Genomic DNA, 6,915 nt, shown 5'->3' with positions numbered 1-6,915 from the left:
ATTTTAAGATGATCAATAGCCTCTATAATTTCCTCTAAGGAGATGGCTTTATCACACAAGTGTTGCTCAGAAGAATCAATAGAGGTAACATTTCCAAGAGAATCGAAGAACTGTGCTGCAGATTCCTCACAGTACTAAGAAGTATATACTGTAAGTTCCTGCAAAAATGGTCACAGTAGTTGGTAATTATCCTAGGATCATCAGAGATCATATCATTCACATCGAACTGTTGAGGAGTGTTACTTTTAGATATAGATTTCTACAGGTCTGAAAAAAGATGCAGTGTTAGGCTCAGGGCCGGTGTTATTGGCAGGTCTTGGGGGGCCTGGCCCGCTCTAACTTATTTCCTGATCTGCCCTACCGTACCTCCCTGTCTGTCGAAATAAAATACTGATTTCACAGAGATGTGCACTGACAGAAAGACCCATCATTGTCAGATGAAGCATTCGAGCAAGCGAAACAGTGACTCTCTGTCTCAGTATGTGTAGACCATGTATCTGATGCTGTCTGGACTAAAACAGTATGGCGTGACATTCTCTTTTTTTTCCAGACCGCAGCAGATAAATGTCCCTACATATTGTTAGGTCAGAAGGGCGCTGTTGCGGTCGATCGATGCTATTTTCGACCTAACGTGCGAAGGAAACATACTTTTTGAAGTGATTACTTTTATAATCATTTGAAAACATCATGACTGGTTGTGTTCATGCCATGTTAAAAAAGGTAGGCTAATACATTTTTACAGTTAAATTATATGTTGTTACTATAAAACCTACAAAGGTTCCTCTAAAGCAGTCATTTGGACAGCTCATTAATTAAAATGTGTTATTACTCTACCATTTTTAATGTCATGCCCTCCTCCGTCCTTGACTTTTCCTAAATAAGTCTATAATACACACCGTTGTTGTTAGAATCTTAATTTCACAAATGTAACAGATGCCACAGACAGTTTTAGGAGGGCATGTCAGTTTGATATGGTTTTCCCTGTTGCACCTCCTTCTCCGGATAGTTGAAGACGCCATGCTCTGTTGATAATCTCCCCGATAAAAGCCAAGAAAGGAAGCCTAAACTATACCAACACTAATTTCACACATATTATAACGGAATAAATACATTTAGTAGGCTAAAGTATGATGGGGGAGAATGGGTGAGTTGATGAGTTAGCGGAAGCGAACGATGCAAAATTATGTAATCACCGATTGAGAATAAATAACAGGGCAGGCCATTCTATTGTATTGATCTATTACAATTACAATCTCAACATGTTATGTACTCTAGCATTCTACTCTGGCCTATTTGGAGTACACAGTGAGCGCGTGCGTCATTTACAATGGCAAGAACACCAAGACGAATGGATGCACTCGTTAGCGTTACTACAAAATCTGAATGAAAACAACTCAGATGGTGTGGAAGAAATCAATCATGATGACATCTCTGATGACTATTCTTCTGATTCTGAGCCTCAACCTGAACCTACACCTCCGAAACACAAGCGCAAAAAATCCAGAATTGTGCGAACTGAGCAGGTGCCCAAGCCACCACCAAATGAAACCGTGAGACAGGAGAGGGGACAGCACAGTTCGGAATAGAACAAGCCAGAGAGAATTCTACAGGCTAGTTATGGGCATTCCGGCTCTTTTCAGTGAGCCGGCTCGTTTGGCTCAGCTCACCAAAAAGAGCCGGCTCTTTTGGCTCCCAAACGGCTCTTTAAAAAAAAGTTATGTATTTAAAAATGCATTGGTTGGTTATGAAAAATAATGCTATTAAACATTAGCATTTAAAGTACAACTTTTTAATGTATATAAACAAAGTGTATATAAATGTTACCATTCAAAACGAATACAACCTGAACAACATAATAATAGAATATTACTCCATATCAAAGAAAAATAAATAACAATGTGCAAAACTGCAGCATCCCACATAAAACACTAAACTGGTCCCTATTTTCTCTCTATACTTTATTGCCATGTTAAAACCAGCAGCACACAGCAATTCTGACCATATGTTGCTTTTATGAGAGATTTGCATTCAGAAATGCAAGCTGCCTCACGTGAGGGGCTGATGCGGTTTCTTCTCTCAGTAACAGCAGACATTTGGAAATTGCTCCCAGGATGAACTAGACTTTTGGAGGTCTACAATTCTTTTCCTGAGGTTTTGGCTGATTTCTTTTGACTTTTTCAAGCTGTTTAAAGGCACAGTCAACTTAGTGTATGTAAACTTCTGACCTACTGGAATTGTGAAACAGTGAATTATAAGTGAAATAATCAGTCTGTAAACAATTGTTGGAAAAAATCAATCCTAACCGAAAAAAGTATTTGATCCCCTGCTGATTTTGTACGTTTGCCCACTGACAAAGAAATGATCTATAATTTTAATGGTAGGTTTATTTGAACAGTGAGAGACAGAATAACAACAAAACAATCCAGAAAAACACATGTCAAAAATGTTATAAATTGATTAGCATTTTAATGAGGGAAATACAATGGGGCAAAAAAGTATTTAGTCAGCCACCAATTGTGCAAGTTCTCCCACTTAAAAAGATGCGAGGCCTGTAATCTTCATTATAGGTAAACTTCAACTATGAGAGACAAAATGAGAAAAAAATCCAGAAAAAATCCAGAAAATCACATTGTAGGATTTTTAATGAATTTATTTGCAAATTATGGGTGGAAAATAAGTATTTATTTCTTCTTTAAGAGGCACCTCTCTCCTCCACTCGTTACCTGTATTAATGGCACCTGTTTGAACTTGTTATCAGTATAAAATACACCTGTCCACAACCTCAAACAGTCACACTACAAACTCCACTATGGCCAAGACCAAAGAGCTGTCAAAGGACAGCAGAAACAAAATTGTAGACCTGCACCAGGCTGGGAAGACTGAATCTGCAATAGGTAAGCAGCTTGGTTTAAAGAAATCAACTGTGGGAGCAATTATCAGGAAATGGAAGACATACAAGACCAATGATAATCTCCCTCGATCTGGGGCTCCACGCAAGATCTCACCCCGTGGGGTCAAAATGATCACAAGAACGGTGAGCAAAAATCCCAGAACCACACGGGGGGACCTAGTGAATGACCTGCAGAGAGCTGGGACCAAAGTAACAAAGCCTACCATCAGTAACACACTACGCCGCCAGGGACTCAAATCCTGCAGTGCCAGATGTGTCCCCCTGCTTTAGCCAGTACATGTCCAGGCCCGTCTGAAGTTTGCTAGAGAGCATTTGGATGATCCAGAAGAAGATTGGGAGAATGTCATATGGTCAGATGAAACCAAAATATAACTTTTTGGTAAAAACTCAACTTGTCGTGTTTGGTGGACAAAGAATGCTGAGTTGCATCCAAAGAACACCATACCTACTGTGAATCATGGGGGTGGAAACATCATGCTCTGGGGCTGTTTTTCTGCAAAGGGACCAGGACGACTGATCCGTGTAAAAGAAAGAATGAATGGGGCCATGTATCGTGAGATTTTGAGTGAAAACCTCCTTCCATCAAGGGCATTGAAGATGAAACGTGGCTGGGTCTTTCAGCATGACATTGATCCCAAACACACCTCCCGGGCAATGAAGGAGTGGCTTCGTAAGAAGCATTTCAAGGTCCTGGAGTGGCCTAGCCAGTCTCCAGATCTCAACCCCATAGAAAATCTTTGGAGGGAGTTGAAAGTCCGTGTTGCCCAGCAACAGCCCCAAAACATCACTGCTCTAGAGGAGATCTGCATGGAGGATTGGGCCAAAATACCAGCAACAGTGTGTGAAAACCTTGTGAAGACTTACAGAAAACGTTTGACATCTGTCATTGCCAACAAAGGGTATATAACAAAGTATTGAGATAAACTTTTGTTATTGACCAAATACTTATTTTCCAACATAATTTGCAAATAAATTCATTAAAAATCCTACAATGTGATTTTCTGGATTTTTTTTCTTCTCATTTTGTCTGTCATAGTTGAAGTGTACCTATGATGAAAATTACAGGCCTCTCATCTTTTTAAGTGGGAGAACTTGCACAAATTGATGGCTGACTAAATACTTTTTTTGCCCCACTGTATACATGCCCGTCTGAAGTTTGCCAATGAACATATGAATGATTCAGGACAACTGGGTGAAAGTGTGGTCAGATGAGCCCGAAATGGAGCTCTTTGGCATCAACTCAACTCGCCGTGTTTGGAGGAGGAGGAATGCTGCCTATGACCCCAAGAATATTATCCCCACCGTTAAACATGGAGGTGGAAACATTATGCTTTGGGGGTGTTTTTCTGGGGACAGGACAACTTCACCGCATCAAAGGGACGACGGACGGGGCCATGTACCGTCAAATATTGGGTGAGAACCACCTTCCTCAGCCAGGGCATTGAAAATGGGTCATGGTTGGGTATTCCAGCATGACAATGACCCAAAACACACGGCCAAGGCAACAAAGGAGTGGCTCAAGAAGAAGCACATTAAGGTCCTGGAGTGGCCTAGCCAGTCTCCAGACCTTAATCCCATAGAAAATCTGTGGAGGGAGCTGAAGATTCGAGTTGCCAAACGTCAGCCTCGAAACCTTAATGACTTGGAGAAGATCTGCAAAGAGGAGTGAGACAAAATCCCTACTGAGATGTGTGCAAACCTGGTGGCCAATTACAAGAAACGTCTGACCTCTGATTGCCAACAAGAGTTTTGCCACCAAGTACTAAGTCATGTTTTGCAGAGGGGTCAAATACTTATTTCCCTCATTAAAATGCAAGTATATTTATAACATTTTTGACATGCATTTTTTTGGATTTTGTTGTTGTTATTCTGTCTCTCACTGTTCAAATAAACCTGCCATTAAAATTATAGACTGATCATTTCTTTGTCAGTGGTCAGACATACAAAATCAGCAGGGGATCAAATACTTTTTTCCCTCACTGTATATAATACTGGATTAAATAATGATGTAGTAATAACTGCTTACTGTACCTCTCTCCACTGATCTCCATAGTGACCTGCTCAAAGGGTTCCAGGACTCTGCACACCTCCTCCACCACCTCCCATTCCTCTTGGGTCAGAGCATCGACAGGTGCATTGACAATGGCCAAGGTAGAGATGATGGCATCCTTTGACTCAAGATACCGCATCAACATATAACATGCTGAATTTCACCTTGTAGTGCAGTCTTGTTTAGGCCTCAGCTCAGGCATCCCCATCTGGCGTTGTGTACACTTTAGGGTTTTTTTCAGCACCTACTGTGCTCCTGTGGAAGTTTTCCACAGCTGCTTTCACTTTGTCCACAGTGGGCTTCATCACCGTCAGAGCATCTCTTACAATCATGTTAATTGTGTGGGCAAGACATGGATGATGGGTCCATTTTAAAATGTTCATGGCTTTGGTTATGTTAGCTGCATTGTCGTTAACACAACATGCCACTTTTTCCATCTACTTGCCTTTCTCTGTCCACTCTCAACAGTTCCTCTGCCAAGTTCTCTGAGGTGTGTCTGTCGTTGAACTCAAAGCAGTCCAGAAGACATCGAAAAGTCTTCATGAAGTGACATGTAACCGACATGTAAGAAGTGGTTACTCTTGATGTCTAGCGGTCAGTGGTAAGGCAAACTGCAGTAGCTTTTTGGACTCTTTCCCGCACTTAAGCCTGTGTGCTCTCGTATAGTTGTGGAAAAAGTGATTTTGAAAGGGTTTTCCTGTTTTCAGTTGTGTACATTGAATATTGCTATTAATTTCTAAAACCTCTGTCCTCCACGATCGAAAATCGGTGGTATTTCGACACTGTGGCCTATTTATTGCCTTACCTCATTTGCACACATTGTATATAGACTTTTTCAATTGTATTATTGACTGTATGTTTGTTTATTCCATGTGTAACTCTGCGTTGTTGTTTTTGTCGCACTGCTTTGCTTTATCTTGGCCAGGTCGCAGTTGTAAATGAGAACTTGTTCTCAACTGACCGACCTGGTTAAATTAAAAAAATGAAGATATAGAGACACGGTGGCTAAGAAAAACTCCCTGGAAAGGCAGGAACCTATGAAGAAACCTAGAGAGGCACCGGCCTCTGAGGGGTTGCCAGTCCTCTTCTGGCTGTGCCGGGTGGAGATTATAAGAGTACATGGCCATTTAAGGCCAGTTTGTTCTTCAACATGTTCAAACATTTATAGTTGACCAGCAGGGTCAAATAATAATCACAGTGGTTGTAGAGGGTGCAACAGAACAGTAGAAACTGAAGCAGCAGCACAACCTGGTGGACTGGGGACAGCCCGGAAATATCAGGCCAAGTTGTCCTGAGGCATGATCCTAGGGCTCTGGTCCTCCGGGAGGGGAGGGAGAGACAATTTGAGAGAGCAAACTTAAATTCACACAGGACATCAGATAAGACAGGAAAATTACACCAGAAATAACAAACTGACCCTAGCCCCACGACACAGACTATTGCAGCGTAAATACTGGAGACTTTCCTGTTCAAGTGAGCACAGCACAACAAGGTGAGTCCAAATATGTATTGTATGCTGCTGGATACATGATGTAATATGCCAGGGAGATATGTATACTGTAGCTAAGAAAGTTACACTAAGTGTATGTTGTGCAGTAAACTGTTAGTAGCCCATGTGCCTCACCCTAATAATTTGGTCTATTTTCCCCTCTTAATTTCGCCTACTGTTCTCTCTTGGTGGTGCACATGTAGCCTATAACCTGTTTTAGAGAAATGTAATCATTGAATATTGTAAGAGCTTTCATTGTCTGCTTTTATGCCCCCTTTATTTATCCTAAGGTTCTGACTTGGTGTACAGGGAGAACACTGTAAGAACGGCCCATGTTCTGAATTCTGTCACTGTACATTTCAAAAGTGCTGAACAAATAGTTATATTGACTACATCCGTCCTAGCTCGCTCATTAATGTCTTAATCAAAATTACGGATAGCCTCTTATCCGCTTGTCGTCCCCTT

At 41.3% G+C, this 6,915-nt stretch overlaps 1 long non-coding RNA gene across 1 annotated transcript; it reads left to right on the top strand.

Annotated features, from left to right (window-relative positions):
- Positions 1–562: 562 nt before the first annotated feature.
- Positions 563–5,998, top strand: LOC135518664 (uncharacterized). Its single transcript, XR_010452203.1, has 3 exons — positions 563–720; positions 4,965–5,062; positions 5,430–5,998. It is a non-coding gene; the product is annotated as an uncharacterized LOC135518664 (long non-coding RNA).
- Positions 5,999–6,915: the final 917 nt, after the last annotated feature.

Source organism: Oncorhynchus masou, chromosome 28, assembly GCF_036934945.1.
Source record: "Oncorhynchus masou masou isolate Uvic2021 chromosome 28, UVic_Omas_1.1, whole genome shotgun sequence".
Lineage (NCBI taxonomy): Eukaryota > Metazoa > Chordata > Actinopteri > Salmoniformes > Salmonidae > Oncorhynchus > Oncorhynchus masou.
This window is presented reverse-complemented; position numbering and strand designations above follow the sequence as displayed.